Source organism: Mustela erminea, chromosome 2, assembly GCF_009829155.1.
Source record: "Mustela erminea isolate mMusErm1 chromosome 2, mMusErm1.Pri, whole genome shotgun sequence".
In the NCBI taxonomy this organism is placed as follows: domain Eukaryota; kingdom Metazoa; phylum Chordata; class Mammalia; order Carnivora; family Mustelidae; genus Mustela; species Mustela erminea.
In genome coordinates this window covers 108,078,031-108,098,758 of record NC_045615.1, presented here as the reverse complement: position 1 = coordinate 108,098,758, position 20,728 = coordinate 108,078,031, and the positions used below count along the sequence as shown (strand labels likewise).

Below are 20,728 nucleotides of genomic sequence, written 5' to 3'. Positions count from 1 at the left end.
CTCCATGCAGGGTAGTGAGGGAAGGCTTCCAGGAAGCAACTCCTGAAGTTTTGAAAGATGAGTAGGGTTTGCCCAGAAGTGGAAGCGTGGGAACATATTCCAGCTCAGGACTAGAAACCTGCCTGGACATGATGGAAGCTGGGGAACTGGAGGACGTGTGGGCGTGAGAGGAGCCTGAGCCCATAGACATCTAGATGCAGGTGAGATGCATCTTTCCTCTGGAGGTCTTCCAGAATCCTGGCTGAAGATGGGATTTGTGATTTCTTCTTTACTGCCTCTGGACCTGTGATCAGTTCCCACTGTTGTATTTGCCACACAACACAGCACACACTTCTAATTCAGGACTTGCCCCATCCGTGGGGAACACACCCCCAAATCCCCTGTGGATGTCTGAAACTGCAGGTGGTACCAAACACTACATATACTATATTTGTTCCCATACATACAGACCTAGGATCAAGTTTAATTCAAACATTAGGCACAGTAAGAAATTAACAATAACTAATAATAAAATAGAACAATTATAATGATGTACTGTAATAAAAGGTATGTGAATATGATCACTGTCTTAAAATAGCATCCTTCTTGTGATGATGTGAGATGATAAAATACCATGCATGTTGAAATGAAAGTTTTGCAGGTGCTGTGAGGTAGTGGTAGGGTTACTATTCTTCTTACATTAATTATGTCAGGAGGATCATCTGCTTCCTGGCAGCAGCTGACTGTGGGGACCTGAAACCTCTGGTTATGGGGGCTACTGTATAAACAATTCCATGATAGACCAGAAGCTTGCTAAGACCAGAGAGCCTGTGTCTTCTTCATTTTTGCTTCCACAGTAAATAGTATAAATGGAATAGCATAGATGCTTAAAGCATATTTGCTCAAGTGAGTTCACACATGGAGAAGGTGCCTACATCCTTAGAACTGATCTTGGGGACTAATTATATCTATTACATTGATTCATTATTATCTTTTAAAAAGATCTTATTTATTTATTTGTCAGAGAGAGAGAGAGAGAGGGAGAGAGAGAACAAGCAAGGGGAGCAGCAGAGGCAGAGGGATAAGTAGTCTCCCTGCTGAACAAGGAGCCCGACGTGAGACTTGATCCCAGGACCCCAGCATCACGACCTGAGCCAAAGGCAGACACCCAACCGACTGAGCCACCCAGGTATCCTGATATATCTATTACATTTAAGTGGCCTCTAAAAACTTTCTTGAATTTTCTCATAAAGACATTTGTACCTAATCATATGATCATGTATAGATGTATAGATATATGTGTGTACATATATACATATATATGTAGGTATACATATACTGGAAGAATTCATATTAATGACTTCTGGGGAGTGGATTCAGAAGTGTATAGGGATGCTATTTCAGGATTATTGAATATGGCTGTCCATGTTGTGCACTGAACAATTCTAGGGGACCATTCATTTAGATGTGAATCTATACTTTATAAATTTAAATGAAGAGTAACAAAGATGGAGAAATTATGACACTGTAAGTGATATTTTCTTTCTTTTCAGGATTTTTCTGCATTTTGCCAATATGTTCAAAATGGGTGGGCATGGCTTTCATATTCAAATATTGCTAAAACTATTGGGCTGTGGACAATTTCAAATGCTGAAAGTATAAAGAAGAAAATAAAAATAAGCCACATTTGCCAACCAGAGGGAGCTACAGTTAACATTTTACTTCATAAAGTTTTATTATATAATTTTTTAAAATTTTAAGGTGGTGTTTGTTCTTTGAATAATTTTGGATAATTCAGAAATGTACAAAGAAGAAAGTTAAAATCATTTCTACCTCATCACCCAGAGATGATCCCTTATTAACATTTTGTGTGTTTTCTTCCACCATTTTTCTTTCTTCCTTTTTTTTTTTAAGATTTTATTTATTTATTTGACGGAGAAAGAGACATCGAGAGAGGGAACACACGGGAGAGGGAGAAGCAGGTGTCCTGCCAATGTGGGGTTCAATTCCAGGACCCTGGGATCATAACCTGAGATGAAGGCAGATGCTTAACCGACTGAGCCACCCAGGTGCCCCATATTTTACCATTTTGTGACTGATACAATCATAACTCCCATTTGGTGTTTGAGCCAAGCAATGTGCTAAGTGGTTGGCAGACATTATCTCATTTAATTTCGACATAAACCTGAGGTGGGAATTGACAGCTTCATCTCACAGAAGATATAAACCAAAGGTTAAGAAACTTGGATCAGTTGTAATTTGAACCTAATGTTGCTTGACTCCAAAGCAAACATTCTTCACGATTCTCTCTTTTCTTTCAAAGTCATGTGTGTAGTTACATACTCACACACTCGTGCGGGTGTATACATATACAGCCCTACATATACATGCTATACTCACAGACACATACAAGTTGTGATTACACTGTGTCTTCCATTTTGGTGTCTTTTATTTATTTATTTGTTTGTTTGTTTGTTTATTTATTTATTTTAAAGATTTTATTTATTTATTTGACAGACAGAGATCACAAGCAGGCAGAGAGGCAGGCAGAGAGAGAGGAGGAAGCAGGCTCCCTGTGGAGCAGAGATTCCGATGCAGGGCTTGATCCCAGGACCCCGGGATCATGAAATGAACCGAAGACAGAGGCTTTAACCCACTGACCCACCCAGGCGCCCCTATTTTTTTATTTAATTTTATATGGTGAGCATTTTATGATGTTAGTAAAAATGTTTTAGAAAGTATTTGATAAACTTTGCTTTTTTTTTTTTAAGTTAAATCTTAAGCAAATCAGTCTTGAAACTCCATTTTCACTGACTGCTGGCCTTTGTCATCTGGCCTCCAGACCACCTCCCTGTGCAGTCCTCATGGACTCATGGAGAAGTCCACTGGGACTTATCCTTTAGTTTTTCCTCATCCATTTCTTCCTCATTAATCTGGGAGTAGAGGAATCTAGGTAAACTGTGGTCACTGGGCTCAGAAGCTGCAGAAGAAACAAAGTGTCACAATGCCTCATTTCATGATGGAACCTCATACAAGCATTACTCCACAGTCTGAGAGTCTTCCTTGCATGTATGTGTGTGTGTGTGTGTGTGTGTGCGCGCACGTGTGCGTGTGTGGTTTCATGGGAATAACTGTCTGGCTGAGAGGCATTTTTCAAATCAAGAAATTTATGGACAGGTTAAGCAATCGGGATAATATAAAATCTTCAGTGAGGGTTGCAACAAAAACTAGGGCATAAAGCACCAAACTTTTAGTAGAGTGCAAACTGTTCACATCTAAAGTGGAACAGATCACTGCAGGCTTCCGCAGCTCCGATATGCTAATGATATATTGGCATTCCCAGGGGGATGCCGAGTATGGAGTGATTCTCACCACTGGAATAAGTGGAATTCTTATTCCACTGAGAACCTGTTGGTGTGGAGGCAGCCTCTTTAGCTGAGTCGTGTTCTGTGCTACAGTTTGGGAAATACTATTTTATAGGGTTTTTTTGGTGCAATGTTAATTGGGTAATTTACTGTCATTCAATAACTAACTAGTTCCTTGCTACATAAAGTATCGTGCATGGACTGGTGGCATCAACTTCTAGGCAAGACTTAGGAATACAGACTCTGCACTCCTCTGCTCCTCCCCTCACCCCAATCCACAGATTTGGAATCTGCCCTGTGATAAGATTCCCAGGTCATACACAAGAGTATTCAAGTTTGAGATAGATGCCCTGCTATGAAGGACACTAAGTTCTTAATGAAAGGGAAGTCGCCTTACAGAGTTTCTCTCATGTCATAAAGTGCGTTTTATGGACGCGTTAATTTAAGGTGCGTGAACACAGGAAGTGGAACATGTAATTGAATACTGCCGGGAACAAAGCATGGCCTTGGCAGGCATGTGCTGATGCCCTTTTAACAAGGACCCCAAACAACTGTGAGCCCCCTGGTTTCTAAGCCCTTTTTTTTTTTCCTTTTTAGGAGAGCATGCATCCATCCCCTAGCATGTCCACATTTGGAATCAGAGTGATCCATGCAGCCACATCCCATTTAGCTAATAGCAAGGCCCCTAGAGAGGGTTTCAGCTGGGAACATACAGCTAAAGCCCCTTTAATGGCCCAGTCAGCTGTCAGGGCTGTAAACACATTTCTTCCCATTCAGAGCCATTTGCCCCTCTCTGTGACCTCTTGTGGCTCTCAGACCCTGGCCACGTGGCCCAGATGGCATAATCCGTCAGGCCAAAGCAGGTGACAGTGGGGCTTGCTGTTAGGTAATCAGTGACTATAATTAGCTGGGTGGAAGCGATAATGGGACCAACTGCAGGCTGGGGCCAGGGGAGCCCTGGGTGGGTGGAGTAGCGCAGAGAGAAAGGCTTGCTTGCTCCACTCCCCTGTCTTCCTTTCCCCCTCCAGATGATGTTTACAGCACATGGAGTGGGTGCATATTTGGGGGAGGCAGACACTTCATCCTCAATGACGAAGGTCAGGGCTGAGCGCTAGCAATTTAGTAAGTGAGTGGTCTGGCAGCTGATCAATTTTATTTCAAAGAAGCCATTTCAGAAATCTGTGTTTCAGTTTGATAATTACTTGGCTACAAGGACCTTGTGGGACCAAGGGCAGGAGAGGTTTGTCGAGGGGAGCATGAGTCTTGGGGGTCAGACACAGGCATTCTGATCCTACTTAGCCACCCACCAGCTGGGGAGCCTCAGGCTGGTCAACCCGCCTCTCTCTGCCTCCAACAGAGCAGGTCACACCAATCCCCTCGTGGGTCCTTTGTTGGGGTTAAGTAAATATCACTGTCAACACAATATGGTCTGAAACACACCTGACACATCACCTGACACATCACCTGACACGTGGTTGGCACTCTGAAAATAGTTTTCTTCTCCTCTCCTTCTCAATAGGTATGACTGTGTACGTGATGTCAGTAAAATAGAACCAACCAACTAAAAAAAAAAAATCACTCATAACAAGCCAAATAAAGTCCCTTTGATAATAGATGACATTTAGTTATGTTTATCAAAAAAGCAACTGATAAGTGAAGTTGACTTTGGTTAGAACTTCTATCAGGAGAACAGTCCCTGCATTTTGTAAATCAAAATGAAAGAGATGGGGGAGGGCGGTCAACTAAGAAACACTGAAGCATTGTTTGTTGTTTGCCATTGTGTTGCTGGTAGCTGGTGGCTGCTTTCTGACACAGCACATCTTGTGGGGTTTACCGGAAACTAAAACATCCTGGAAGCTTCTTCATTTTGGGTTAGTTGAAGTCATAAAATAAAATGTCTCCATCTGTCATCTATCCTACCCCTTCCCCCAGAATTATTGTTTTCTTCTTTTCCCTTCCTTTATTAAAAGAAAACATATATATATATATATATATATATATATATCCCCAGAGAGGCAAAAAGGAAATAAAACCACTATAATTCCAGAAATGACCAGTTAATCATTTGGATATCTATTCTTCTACATCCCTCTAAACACATATACACATATATCATTTTTTTCATCAAAATAGGTCACCTGGTCTCCTGGGACATGTTTTTTTCCTCCCGACTTGATATTTTGAATCTTAATCTATAAGTATAGTTATTAATCTATGTCAATAAGCATAGTTCTAGAACATAATTTTTTCCCAGATTTTCTATTAGTGACTCAATTAGGAAAGAATTCTACTCATCTTTTTCTATTACCTTTTTTTTTTTAATTGGGATAATTCACATACTATGAAATTCACCCTTTTAAAGTGTACAATTAATTCAGTGGTTTTTAGCGACAAGTTTGGACAATTTTCACTGTTTCTGATTCAAGAACACTTCCATCACCCCCAAAAGAACTCTCCTTATTTGTTTGCAGTGACTCCCTGTGCCCTCCTTCCTCTAGCCCCTGGCTGGTAGTAACTAGTACTGTAGAGATGGCATAAGTGATTGAACCACTTCCTCACCATTGCATTTATACATTGCTTATGACTACATATGACTTCAGACAATACTGTAATGATCACTCTGGAAATTTCGGTCCAATTAAATTATATTTCTGAGCTATGTTAGAAGTAATATACAAACACTGTTTTAATTTGAAAATGAGTGTTACATTTTTGGATGATGTGGTTTTGGGAAAATTTAGAATTAAATCTCAAAATGTGCCGAATTTATAAACTTTCTTTGGGGATTTCCCGAGTGTGGTCATTGCAAAACTGCTTTTGCAAATACTGCCTGCGGAGTTTGCCAGTCCTTGGAAGTTGTGAAATTCTATTACTCCGCAGTTTCACAGCAGAGGCTGATTCCTTGACTCCCCCTCCTAGAGTGACAAAGCTGTATTTTGTTTTGTGTCTCTCTGAGCAGCATTAGGACCTTGTAGAAAGAGGGCAGGCAGAAGAGCATGGGCTGGAACCAAGTCTATTCTCAGTTTCTAGGAGGGATTTTTAAAATTTGATTTCAAAAAGTAGAACTTAATCTGATATAAAAGGAATTTGGTAACTATATTTTAAAAACCTTACATACATTTGTATATGTAGACCATATTTAAAAATTCAAAATTCATTCCAGTAACAATAATGATAAATATTATAATGACTCCCATGAATTAGGAAGTCGTGCGTCTTTGAGGACCAGGGGCGGTGCTAAGTATTTCATATTCATTATTTCATTCAACAACTTGTGAAATCATCCATAGGATTGTTTAAAAAATGGAGGTTGGAAGTATTACACAACCTAATGATGGTCAAGCAACAAGTTATTCTGGAATCAGTTTGGCCAGTCCATTGTCCCTCAGTAATTTATCCCTTCCCAGAGCTTGACTCACTCCCTGCACACCCTGCCCCACCCTGTCTCAATGCCAAAGCCAAGTTCTGCAGATCTTTCCTGAGATCCTACTCTCAGAAACAACCAGGGGAGTCCTGTGCCTTAGTGGAGAGAATGTGGTTTGGATCTTGGTTCTGCCACTTACCTTGCCACTATGGGCAAGTTACTTAACCACTCTGTGGCTCAGTTTCCCCATTGCATGAAGTATGAAATGAAACTGTTAAGTGTGCTTATGTGCTTTAAGATTGCCATGGAAGAAGAGTTGGTTCAGCCTTGAGATGACAGCACTGAGCCTGTCCCCTGAGGTCTTTACAGAAGAGGCAGTGGTGTTCAGCTAAACCTACCCCATTATTTTACATTGGGGAAAACAGAGGACTAGAAAGAGGAAACACATGCCAGCAACAGAATCTTTATAGTAATTTTACAAAATGATCTGTTTGGTTTCTGGTTGTTTTCCCAAAGCAGAGACTATGATGGTGTAGTAAGCAAGCCTCCAAGCCTCTATTCCCGCTGTCCGTGCTCACCGGATTCCTTTATTTAGTCCTTGGTCTTATCCATAGCACGGGAATTACTGGGATCCACTGCGTGTTTGAGCCCCAGCTCCTCAGGCACTGTATTCTCAGTACGTTCTGAAAATTGTCTTGCAAGGGATACCGACTCTTACTCATTCTACAGAGGTGGAGAGTGAGACAGTAAAAAAGAAGCCATGCCAAAATCCAGACATATATGATGCGACAGAATTGAGGAAAGTTGCATCATGGTCAAGAGTTCCGCCATTAGCTCATTGCGTAGCCTTGGGCCTGTTCCTTAACCTCCTCCTGTCTCTATTACTCCAAAATGGAGTAATGACAGGAACTACCCTAAAAGGATGTGGCAAGAGTTATTAATGCTTGTAAAGTGCTTCAGAGAATGTCTGGCACATAGTATAAGCTCAATAAATGTCAGCCTTACACAAAACTAAACAAAACACGGTATGGTTTCATCAGCTTCCAAACCTTGTGTTCTCTGCTACTCCCAGATGCATCAAAAGAAACTGGGGGAATTGAATTCATACTAAGAAACCCCAAAACGATTCAGGATTGCAGGGCATTCGAAAGTGTGGCCTAGTTAGAAAGCACACTCACCCACATATACACACACAGTTACTTTTAATAGCTGGTAAGAGCCAGAGAAAATCCAATTACAGATGAATCAATCGATTAAAAAGAAAAGGGGCTGAAGAAAGCAAAGAATGCTGGAGAGACACAGAGCCAAATTACAGCTGGGTAATAGAATTACGGGTCTGTAGAAGGAACTGGGAGAAATCACAAAGGCATAAGGGCTGAGGACTCCTCCACAGCTCTGTAATGATTTCATTCTTTCTGGGCCCCTTGACTCCAAAGATCCCTGACTGGGCCAGCGCCCCCAACAATGAAGCGCATAGGAAATGACCAGAATTGTATTTGGCAAATCATATTTTTGCAAAGAAATAAACCGTGTGTGGCCTCTGGAACAAGAGGATTATGTTTGGGTTAAACAGATGTTCAGGGTTAAGGATGAAAGCACAGAACCCAGATATCACAGTCCTGGGAGGGGAAGGTGAGAGCTGTGTCTTTGGTTTGGTAAAGATGTAGCCTTAGCTCCTGATTTTCTGTTTCCTAAGAAATTTTGTTTTTGCTCTCAAAGAAACATCTCGTTGTTAACAGAATTTCCCTCTTGCATGCAAACACTTAAAAAAAAAAAAAAAAGAATCCCACGTGCATTTTAAACTTTATTTTCTATTTTGGTGAAAGGGGGTGCAGAGAGGGAGGTGGGGCTGTTAATCCAGCAACAATCTCTACAGCTGTGTCTATTATTGGTGGGTTCTAGAATAACATCCGTTTCTATGTATTTATGGAAAGGCGTCCTTAACTAGGCCACATAAAGAGCCAACGCATCTATAAATAAATTAAGGCTGCTGCAAGGCGCAGGCGGCTGCCCCTCTGGATGTGGCCTCTTTGGCCCTGGCGCGCAGCTGTCGCCTTTGTGCCCGGCCAGGCTTGTCCCACCAGGATGGGATGCGCTCACCCCGGGGTGGGCGGGGCCGCGCGTGCGGGGCGGGGCGCACTTTCCCAGGCCCGCCTCAGGCTTGACACCAGTGCGGAGGGTGGGCTTCTGGTGGCCGAGGGTTGGCCACACTGGCTCCGGAGTCTCTGGTTCCGCTAGGCCAACCAGCGCGGGCGACCAGGCCGCAGTCCGTTCATGGGAGCAAGGTGCACCCAGCGCCGGGCTCAGGCTGTATTTAACAGCCTGCAAACACTGCCTGCGGAGTTTGCCAATCCTTGGAAGTTGTATTTAACAGATGGTGGTGTTGAGACAGTGGGTGGGGCTAAGGGCTGGGGATGGTACAAAACAACTCAACTCCAACCACAAAATAACCCCGGATTTGTAAAATTAAATGGTGGGAGGAGTCATGGGAATGAGGAAAACTTTTTCCAGAATTTGACAGCCCCATCCTTTCTTCCTACCCTAGGATGCGTGCTCCTATCAGGCTACTCCCTCCCAACAGTCATGAAGAACATAGAGTTATAGGGGCAGGTCTTTCCTGTGCACTTACTTCGAGATTGGAAAAGAAGAAGAAAGCAATCCTTATCACAAGAGAAATGAAAAAAAGAGCTTCTATTTACTTGGTAATCCTTTGTGGATTTCCTGGGAATCTTGTGCTGGGAGTGACCTCACCAAAAGCACCAGTCCTTGGATCTGGAACACAGTAACTCCTGTTCAAAAAGCAGAATCTCAGGTTCTCCAGCTCCACTGAATCAGAAGCTGTTGCAGGTCAGGATTCCCAAGGGGTTATATGCACAGGCCATTTGAAAAGCTGTGGTCCACTGGTTCTTACCCCTGGCTGTGCATTAGAATCACCTGGAGTTATGGGTTGAATTTTGTCCTGGAAAAAGATGTTGAAAGTCCAACCCCCAGTACCTGTGACTGAGAATTTGTTTGGAGATAGGGTCTTTGCACATGATCAGTGTCATTAGGGTGGGCATTAATCTAATACGACTTATAAAAAGGGGGCATTTGGACACAGAGGCAGACATGCATACAGGCATAATGCTGTGCAATGATGAAGGCAGAGACTGGAGTGATACATCTATAAGAAAAGGCATGACAAATATTGTCAGTAAACCATTAGAAGTTCAGAGAAAGCCATGAAGATTCACCCTAACACCCTCAGTAGAAACCAACCTTACTAATACCTCCATCTCAGATTTCTGGGGTCCAGAAATGGGAGACAATGAGTTTCTTTTCGGTTAACCCATACAGTTTGTGTTACTTTGTTATGGCAGCCCTAGCAAACGGACATACCTGAATACTTGTAAGACAAATCCAGGTTTCTGAGCTATATCTGACATGTTTGCAGTCAGAATACCCAGGGGTGGAGCTAAGGGACCTGCATTTTTCTTTCTTTCTTTTTTTTTTTTCCAAGATTTTATTTATTTATTTGACAGAGACAGAGATCACAAGTAGGCAGAGGCAGGCAGAGAGAGAGGAGGAAGCAGGCTCCCTGCTGAGCAGATCCCAGGGTCCTGGGATCATGACTTGAGCTGAAGACAGAGGCTTTAACTCACTGAGCCACCCAGGTGCCCACGGACCTGCATTTTTCAAACGTCCCTTGGATAATTCTGATGTAGTTGGTAGTGTGGGAATGAGTGGGCGTGCCCACATATCATATCTTGTAATAGTTGCTTCATTCTTATAGCATCCTTCCCAAGAGTAGATGCTTGTGTGTACCAGTCTGCTTATAAACTTCTGGTGGTGGGGAGCTTATTACCTGACAGGGAAGGCTGATCCATCATGGAAAGTTTCAGTTGTTCAGAGAAATCTTTAAAGAGAGCTAAAATCTCCTCTGATTTTCTCTATTATAAAACCTGAATGGAACCCCTGAGAGATTGAGTAACTTGCCCAAGGCCATACAATCAGTATGGGCCTATGTGGATTTGAATCTAAGCAGTTACCAGAGTTCATCCTTCTGTGATCACTTCAGTGACTCAGATGGCCCAAAGGCTTATGAAGGGCCATGACAGCTGTGGTGGTAGCAAGACCTCCGCCAACCCTGAGAGACTCAGAGACCCGTGTCCCTCCCTGATCCTTACACCTAAGATGGGAAGGTGGGGTATGAGGTTAGAGGAGGGAACCAGCTTATGGGATTTGCTGTATGTATATCCAGAACCTAGGTGAATTGAGTGAGGAGGCCAGGGTGGGGATTTCATTCTTATGTCAGGGCCTACTTCTGATCCTAACTCCCTGCATGACCTTGGGCATGTCTAGTGCTCTCTGCTCCTTAGTGTTCACATCTGTGAAATGGGGATAATAGATGATGCCTTTCCTGCTTTGAAGCAGCCTTGAGGGGTTCCAGTGGGATCACACACAGGAAAATGCCTTATGAAGCACAGATGTGATTATTATTAGCATGAGAAGAGAAGTTAGGTGTTTTCATGAAAGACTCTTCTCACTAGGGCAACTTTGGCTCTTCTTAATCAACCATTTGACTTCTGCTCAGTTTCTAACAAGCCATATCTAGGCTTGAGTGAAAGTGTGTGTAGGGAGGATTATTCAAAGCTGAGGCCTTGTAGAGAGCCATAAGTCTGGCCATATATTTCCCTCTTCCTGGACGTATCCCATAATGGACCCATTTTCCAAAACCAAGAATGGCATCTCCTTCCCTTTTGAAGACATTGCAACTGAGTGGCATTTTCTTGGGGTCAGGGCTGCCTGCCTCTTTCCCTAGAAATCTGGATTACCCCCACTGTCTGGACCTGGCTCATTCATCATGGTTCGGAAGTCTTGATACTGTTATTTTTCTCATCCCCAGTTTTTCTCATCGATTTCTTTATCAGTTGTTTCTGCAAATATTCCCTTAGTGGTTACTTTGGCCCAGACTTGCTGCACTGGGAATATGGAATGGATTAAGATGAGTTCTGTGTTCCAGGAACTCAAAAACAATCCCATCTAAGGTCTGTATGTGGTTCGGCTTCCCAAAGCTGTTCACAGGCCTCACAGTGAGCCTGCCCCTCCTTCTCCAATTCCTTTGCAATATGGTGGACCAGGAAGAGATCACTGCTGAGGCAACTCTGTGACTTTGGGCAAGTCACAACTTCTGCAAACCTGTTTGGTCTTCTGTAAAATGAGTTCAACAATAGCAAAGTGAAATAAGATTCAGTGAGAATTTATTATGAGTCAGAGACCATTCTAAGTACTTAACTTATATCAACAATTAACAACTGTAAGAGGTAAATGTTATTGGTGTCCTTATTTTTCACATGGGGCCACGGAGGCAGAAAAAAACTTTACTAATTTCCTAGGTCAAAAAACTAATTCTTTGCAGAACCAAGAGACAAGTACAGGTTCTCTGGTTCAGGAGGTCGAGTTCTTAACCACTGTCCTATCCTGTCTCCCTAAGCTGACCATCATCAGACTTTGCCTGAGGGAGCATGTGAACAGGCATAGCACTCTGTAAAGTGCTACCCAAATGAACACAGGATGAGGTGAAGGTGAAGAAGATGACTATGATGATGAAGAAGATGATGATGATGGAGAGAAATAGACTTCTTCTTCAGTGAGGGAATGAAATTTCTTACAGGGTCTTATCTATCCACAGATGGATTGAGGGAGGGAGAGAGAAAATTACACACAGATGACATAGTCCTGTATAACACAAATTGATATCCCAGTACAAAGTTGAGGAAATGATGCTGCCATGTCTGTTTTCACCCCAGCAAAAGTCTAAGGTTTTATTCTCTGGAGAGGTCTCTGAACTTCAGCATATCAGACACATACCCTAACCTTAGCCCTAACACGGACTCTAACCCTAGATCTAAGAGGAAAAAAGGTTGATGTGGCATGCATATGTATAATGGGATGTTGGAATATTCCTCAGTCATATAAAACTGAAATCTTGCCATTTGCCATGACATGGGTGGGGCTAGAGAGTATTATATTAAGTGAAATAAGTCAGTCAGAGAAAGAAAAATACCACATGATTTCACTCATATGTGGAAATTAAGAAACAAAACAAATGAGCAAAGGGACAAAAACAGGGAGAGAGAGAGGCAAACCAAGAAATTGACTCTTAACTCTTTTGTTGTTGTTGTTAAAGATTTTATTTATTTATTTGAGAAAGAGAGGGAGCATGAAAGGAGAGAGGTCAGCGAGAGAAGCAGACTCCCTGCTGATCAGGGAGCCCGATGTGGGACTCAATCCTGGGACTCCAGGATCATGACCCAAGCCAAAGGCAGTCACTTAACCAATTGAGCCACCCAGGCACCCAAACCCAACGGTTAACTCTTGAGAACTCACTGCTGGTTACCAGAGGGGAGGCGGGTGGGGGGTGGGGGGTGGGGGAAATAGGTGAAGGGGTTTAAGGAGGGCACTTGTGATGAGTACCGGCTGATACATGGAAGTGTTGAATCACTATGTTGCACACTCAAAACTCATACTACACCGTACACTGTAGGTTAACTAGCTGGAATTTAAATAAAAGTTAAAAAAAAAAAAAAAAGGTGAGGGAATGTAGGCTCCAAGAGGTAATGTGCCTTGTCCAAGGTCAGTCAGTGATAGAGCTTGGATTTCACCCAAGGGCTGTCTGATTTTGAAGCCAGTGCTCTTCTGACATCTCTCTACTCCAGGGCAGACAGAAGTCAGCAGTTCTGGTCTTTAGTTGAAATTCAGTCCTCTTTCCTGTTCCTGCCTCCATTTGTCAGCTAATTAATTGTGAAGCAATTTCTATACTCAGGGAGAATTCAGCAAGAACAAGGCCATAATTCTTGCCTTTGGGAGCTGAAGCCTTTAAGTATTATATAATCTTATCTCCTGTGAGGAACAAGACTTACCTAAGGAGTCCCCACTTCCAATGAGAAGAAGAAGCTTCTCCCCTCTTCCCCCCTCCCACTCTCCTGTTCGCTAGAATCCAGATTTAAGGGTGGCTTCCACCGAATGGACTTGATCTGTACAACTCGAAGGTCAGTTTAGCAAAGCCAGACAGGCTGTCTCCTTTCAACCTCAAGGTCTCAGAGGAATAGGTAAAGTAAACATAATGTTATTCCCAATTTCTTTGTTGCTGAAGCAGATTGGCTTTACACTATTATGTCCTGGGCTAGTTCTAAGACATCACATGTTACAAATCAGAATCAGTTAGGCTGGTGTGTGTGAAGTGAATGACGGTGGAAAAAAAAAATGCACATCAAACAAGTCAGTATAATAGTGATCAAAATAAAAGGGATTTTTTTCCCCCCAAGGGGGACATGTACAGATTTAACTAAACTCAAGCAAATATGTCCAGGGAAAATTTAGGGCTCAAGATAGTCAGACAAGCTTCATTAGAGAGTAAAAGGAAAACAGGACCTATTCATCCCTATGTTGTGCTAGGCAGTGAGGCTAGACCCTGCTCCTGCATTATCTCACTTAATCCTCCTGGCAACCCGAAAATGAATGTATTATTATAAAACAGAGATGAAGATTATTTGAGAGGATGTAAGTAAGACACCTGGTCCATTGCCTGCTCAAGCCCATTACTTGTTCAGCAGTGATGGGTGCTATTACTTCTGCTTAAATTCATTTGACAGACAAGGAAGCTAAGTCTTGGAGAGATTTGGAAAATTGTCTGTAAAATTATGAGGGTAAGGAGTGGCAGGCAGGAGTCCGATACAGACTTATCCGGTCCCAAGGACCACTCCAACTCTTCCTGCAGTGCATGGTGCCACCAAGCTGCATTTTTTTGGAGGAAGGACAAAAACAAGATATTTCTTTTATTAACTTTTCTAAAAAAAGACCTGCAGTTCTGATTCACATGGTCTAGCTCTGTTCCTGACCTGTGTTTTTCTTTTCTCCTCTGATTATCTAGTATCAATTAGAAGCCATCATATAGTTTCTTTTGTGATCCCTGGTTAGCTCCAGTCTTAAAGGAAACCAGAAGGCCCCATCACTATCAACCATTGTCATTGTCATCTGCTACATGGCTTTCTCAATCCCCAAGCTAAGCGGGTCCTTCATGCCATTGTGACTCATACCTATCACCAGTCCCTCGCCCTGGGGCCAAACAGGGTTATGAATCATTCTGGCTTCTGACAGTCTCGAAAGAACTATAAATTTAAGTCCAATACTTCAAGGTCAAGGAGCATCATACTTCTTTAAGCCACACCATTGTGGTTGGCACACGCCTTCTCCTTTAGCCAAGGAGAGCTCCATGCCTCTATGGGTTTTTCCTTTTTAGCTAATTGCTCCCTCTTTGTCCCACCCTGAGCGAATCCTCAGTCAGTCAAAGGAACACTCCTGGATCAGAGGTCAGGTCACAGATGTTCTAGGGCTGAGATCACAGGTGTTTTCTGGGTGTTGGAGGATTAGAGACTGGAAACCAAGTCCTGTGTCAAGTGCAGCTTATTAGGAGTACCAGCAGAAGCAGGGACTACCTTAGTGCTGGCTCATTACAGGCCATTGGCCCTGTGGCTTCACAGACAGGTTATAATTAGCAGACAGCTCATCCTGGAGGGAAGCAGAGAATGAGCCTCAGAACCAGTCCTCCAGCCTCTGGTTTGGCATCCCTCCAGCCTGCCCCATTGTCATGTCACTCTCATGCTTAGGATCTTTAATAACTTCCCTTTAACATCTATTTAACAAGAGGAAGAATATTTTTATGGTTTAAATGGAATGGAAAACGCATACACACACACACACCTTCTTTCCCCCTCTGCCTTCCTGCTTCATCTGACCCACTTCTCTTGGTCTCTAAGGTTCAGTTCTGCTGTTGCCTCTTCTGATTTCCCAGGCTGAGCTAGGCATCTGCTCTGTGTATTCCTCATGCACCCTGGGCTTCCTGGTAGCCCAGTCCTCCCTGTACTTCCTTGTACTCTGCTTTTCTACTTAATCATCTATCTTCTCAACATTGCAGTAGGCTTTTCAAAGGACAAGACTCTGCACAAACCACAATAGTAGGTGTTAGAAATGATGGGTGATATCACATAGTAGGATGATGGAGAAAGTTACCTGTGTTTCTTTTTATGCCACTGTAGATTTCATTAGAAATGAAGGAAAGATGTCCCTTTCTGTGTTATTGAAGATCTGAATTTTCTTTACCCTTAATGAAGGTAATAAATAGTTTTTTTTGGGCTTCAGGGCTAAAAAATAATAAAGTGGGTATGCCCTTCTTTAACTCAGTGTCATGAAATTTAGTTGAAGGTACAGACCCATTGAAATATAGTCTAAAGTGGAGAAGGACTTCTTCAAGGTTCGAAGAGAGTGGAAGCCCAATCAATGTGATGGTTTTGTCTTCTCAGATATTGTCAAGGCCAGAGTTGTGGGAATGTTCAGTGAGTTGCTCCAACTAAAAGACAGTTGATGGCCTTCATGGTGATCTGAGGCCTGAACATTAAGAGCAGTGGTCTCAGGAGCCCTGGCAATATTCCTTGTGATTGGGGTGGTATAGAGGGAGAGTGGCTATTTGCACAACCACCACTTTCTGGTGGGTCTATGATAGTTGGTCAAGGAGTTACAAATAGTAGCATTAGAGATTGGAAATGAAGCTGTGGTCTCCTTACCAGCCCACTCTCTGCCCACCATTTTCTTGGGTCTACTAAGCTCATTATCCAAATGAAAGGGAATGATTGAAGGTGTGGGGATGACTGAGGTTGAATTTCTTTGAAAAGTAAGGGTTTTTATGGGGATATTTTTGCATCACAAAGAATCCTCATGAACAAAGAAATTGAACCACTAGTCTTGCAAATGAATCAGCTGGAACGATCCAGTCCAGTAGGCATATATGGAACTCTGGCTTTAGGTTTGGGGCTAGGAATATCATGGTGGATTAAACCATGGCCCTTTTTCATGGTGTTCACTTACAGTCTATGGAGTAGACTAGATGGCCACACAATCGGGGATTTCACTATAACTTGGTCTAAGTTGAGGAAGAGAGAAGCACTGACGTGAGGAAGGCTTATCCTAGGCTAAAGGAGCAAGGAAGGTTTTCTGGAGTGTATGGTATTTGAACTGATCCTCTGAGGTAAAAATGAACTAAATTTGTGATAAAAAATAAGGAGGGTATTCCAGGCATCAGGGTGACAGAAAGAGACGGAAATGTGAGTGAACTATCCTCATTATGAGGAGATCTATATATAGTTGGATGTTGCTGGAAGATGAGATGTGTGAGCTTAATGGTGAAAGATGAGATTAGAAAGTTGACAGGTCCTGAGTCAGATAACCCTGTACTAGATCCCAAGGATGATGAGCAGAAATCACAGAGGGTTTTAAGCAGGTCACATTTCAGCTTTAGAAAGATAGATTAATTAATGCAGTGCTGTGTTCTATTACAGATAAATCCTAAAACCTCAGTGGTTTAATACAATACAAGACTATTTCTCAGAAGTGTGTAAGCCAATTGGTGGCAGTAAGGAGTCTGCTAAGGGTCTCAGGTTGACACTGAATCTGCCCTTCTTAACAGAAGTGTCCCAAAGCCATTAATGATGGCTTCCAAGCCATTAACATCATTCCCAGCAGACTGAGGAAGGAAGCTGAGAAGGTTTTTGCAGAAAGTTTTTAAGGATTAGGCCAGGCATCACTCCCGTCCATATCTCACTCTTCAGCACCCAGTTAGCTCAGTCGCATCTCAGCAGCTCACAACAAGGCAGCCTGGCAGGTGTGACCAAGGTTTTGCCCTGGAGGAAGGGATACCAGTTTGGTGAACAACTAGTCCATCTCTGCTCTAAAGCATCTCTTTGGATCAGCAGAAAAATTGACTTAAAGGACACCAAACAAAGACTGTTGCATTCACCCTTGCTACAGAGGATTTTAGAGGGGTAGAAATAGAGATTAGAGAGATGGTATAAGAATCCTTATAGAGTCAGAGCTGCCAGGCCTGGAAGTGTGGACTGGGGAGGAAGGATGAGAAAGAGGAAGGAGGTGACTCTGGGGTTTCTGGTCTGGTTGATGATGCATTCTGGAAAGACCCAGAGTTACAGGAGGTGTGGAAGTGGGCGGAGGGATGGAAGTGAGTGGAGATGGCAAATACGGTTTTAGGCATGTTGAGTATGTATAGCTCATGGAATATGTAAGTGGCCTTCTGAATGGCAAGCTGGGCTCAGAGAAAAGACCAGATTAGGGAGAGGAAGAGTAGGAAAGGTTAACATATACAAAGTCAAATTAATATGGGTTCCTTCACTAAGGCAGGGAAGAGACAAAAAGAAATGGCAGACAGGGAGATGAACAGAAGAACGGATTCTCCAGAAGATCTAAACCATATAAACACTCTAAACAATGTCACATGTATTTCTCCTATAGAGTGTCTTTACTTGAGTACATGTGTGTTAGTCCTCGCCAGGGGCCAGGAGCTATGCTTTGTGCTCTCAAGGAGCTCAAAATTTGCGGAAGGCAAATGGTTGGTCTCTCATAGATGGATCATCCCCACAAATAAGGAAAAGTTTCCTATCCAAGGTGAACTATGGGTCACCAAAGGGACATTTCCTTAGTGTCTGGAATCCCACCATAGCAAACTCACACTTTTTGAATAAGCTGTTTGCCTTTTCTTTTGGGGAGCCACATGATGTAGTAGAAAGAAGACAGGCTTCAGAGACAAGAAGTAAAATATGCTACGTAATAGTGATAGGTCTTGGGTGATAACAATGGATTCTCTGAGTTTTGCTTCTTTATTTATTAAACAAGAACAATAACAGTAACATTGGGTACACTAGGGGTAACCTGCAATAATGGGAGTTACTGATATTAAATATGCAGTGTTCCATAATAATGGTAAGATGATGATGATGGTGATGATGATGATGATGATGATGGCAGCTAACAGTGGCTACTATGTGTTAGGACTATCTAAACGCTTTACAAATACTCTGTTAATCGTCTTAACAACCCTATGAGATAGAATTACTATTATTTTTTTCTTTTGACAAGTAAGAAAACTGAAGCAGAAGAGGCATCAGGCTTGAAGATATAACTGCTGCTGGATGGGAAATATTGAACACATCTCTGAGAATAAACAACTGTAGGGGGTGGGGGGTGGATCAGAAAGCACTGGGAAGGAGCCTGGAAACAGAAAATGATGTGAGTTGTTAAAGTGTGTGGAAATGGGTGGGAGAGAAGTGGGAAACAAATGTCACTACTCAATATTTGGTCAGGGATGGCACAGACACCAAATGGCTCATGTGTTCATTCAGCTATTCACTGTCCTCTTATTGATCATAACTCTGTGGCAGGCCATGGGTTGGGCTCAAGAATGCCCCTCCTTGACTTCCAGAAGCTTCTAGTTGATTCCAAGAAGAGCAGAGTGATGGGTGGGCAGAAATCTATAAGAGCTTTTCTTTTCTTTCTATCCACTGTATAATGGATGTGTAAGTAGTTTTTGTTTGTTTGTTTGTCCAACATCCATTTTCTTTCTTTTGATTTTTAAAAAATATTTTATTTATTTATTTGACAGAGAGAGCGAGAGTGCACAAGCAGGTAGAGCAGCAGAGGGAGAGGGAGAAGCAGGCTGCCCACTCAACAGGGAGCCCGATGTGGGGCTCGATCCCAGGGTCCTGGGATCATGACCTGAGCCAAAGGCAGTCACCCAATGAGCTGAATCACCCAGGTGCCCCTTGATTTTTCTTTGGGGAATTACTCCTCAGCCATGCTGTGTAGACTCATAGGGTTGGCCAGATAACTCTCTCTAAAATTTGCTTTTGAATGGAGTGACATGGTGATGAGATGTGTCTGCACCTCCTTCATCTAGACTCCAGCACTTTGAAGAGACTTTCCTTTTGTTCTTGGAGCTTCAAGGCCCTGGAACTGCCCACTTTCCTTTCTTCATTGTGTGTTTAGCCGTATCACATCTCTATGTATACAGGTAGATGTAACATACACATAGACACACATTTTTTTCCCTTATATTGGACAATTGCTTTCTATTGCTTACAACCAAAGACATTTAACTAATACATACCCTTTTCTGACCATCTTTCAGCCTCGGTTTTCCACCTATAAAATAGGAATGGTGAAACTTGCTACTTACCCTCTGGAGGTTGTATAGATTAAAGGTGTATGTCAATAAAATGCTTTCAGATGCTTGGATAAAAGTTGCTGGAGAACTACAAAGTCTCCATTCCCATTTTAGCTGTACTTTGAAACGGTGACTTTCTTTATACATCATAAGACAGCTTTTACCCCGAGAGGATATGTTCCTCATTTTACTGTCTCTGTAAACAGTTCAAGGATTGCTCCATACTTGCTGCATTTCCAAAGCTACCACTGGAGATGAAAGCCCAGCTTTATTGAGCGTGAGAGGTTGCTATATGCTATGGGGAGGAAATGTTTTCATTATTGCTATTGTATTAGTGATAAGGAAGTTGGCTCAAATTTTCAGGTTGTTGCTCTGCTAGTTCTTTAGGGTAAATATTTACATTCTTTCTTCAAAGTAAAAAAATGTAAAAACCCCACCAATTTTAGAACAGAAGGAGCTGTATCATCTTAGAGTACTTGACAATTCTGAAAGTATATAACATTATACAAAACCATAACACCTTATAGGTCCTATGATATTTTATGATTTTCAAAACACTTATACTTTCCCTTGGACAGGTCTTGTTTCTAGAGTATCCAACAGATGCCAACTACACATAAGACTTCTGAGTAGTTAGTTTTAAGTGAACCATTTTTACAACATGCCAACATGAAAGTTGTACATTCTCATCAGAAAAAATTTGGAAATGCTCAAAGGTAGAAAGATAAAGAAAAATATATCAATATTTCAGTGAGTTTGCTGCCCTAAAACAACCATTCATTAAATTTTCTTGTGTACCATTTTCCTTTTTTTTGTCATAATTATTTTATAAGTATTTCATGTTAGTTGAAAAATTTGATATTCTGTGGATTTTTTTTCCTTTTATATGACATTATATCTCTAGCAGTTATCTATTGCCACCCCAAGACTCATCAGATTCAAATAAGAACCGTCTATGATTGCTAATGAGTTCAG

At 42.2% G+C, this 20,728-nt stretch overlaps 1 long non-coding RNA gene across 1 annotated transcript; it reads right to left on the bottom strand.

Moving 5' to 3' along the window:
- Nucleotides 1-449: 449 nt before the first annotated feature.
- On the bottom strand, nucleotides 450-19,429 carry LOC116584897. The gene is made up of 3 exons (XR_004283370.1): nucleotides 19,419-19,429; nucleotides 13,392-13,400; nucleotides 450-567 (listed from the first exon to the last, which is right to left on the bottom strand). It is a non-coding gene; the product is annotated as an uncharacterized LOC116584897 (long non-coding RNA).
- Between the last annotated feature and the right edge of the window lie 1,299 nt (nucleotides 19,430-20,728).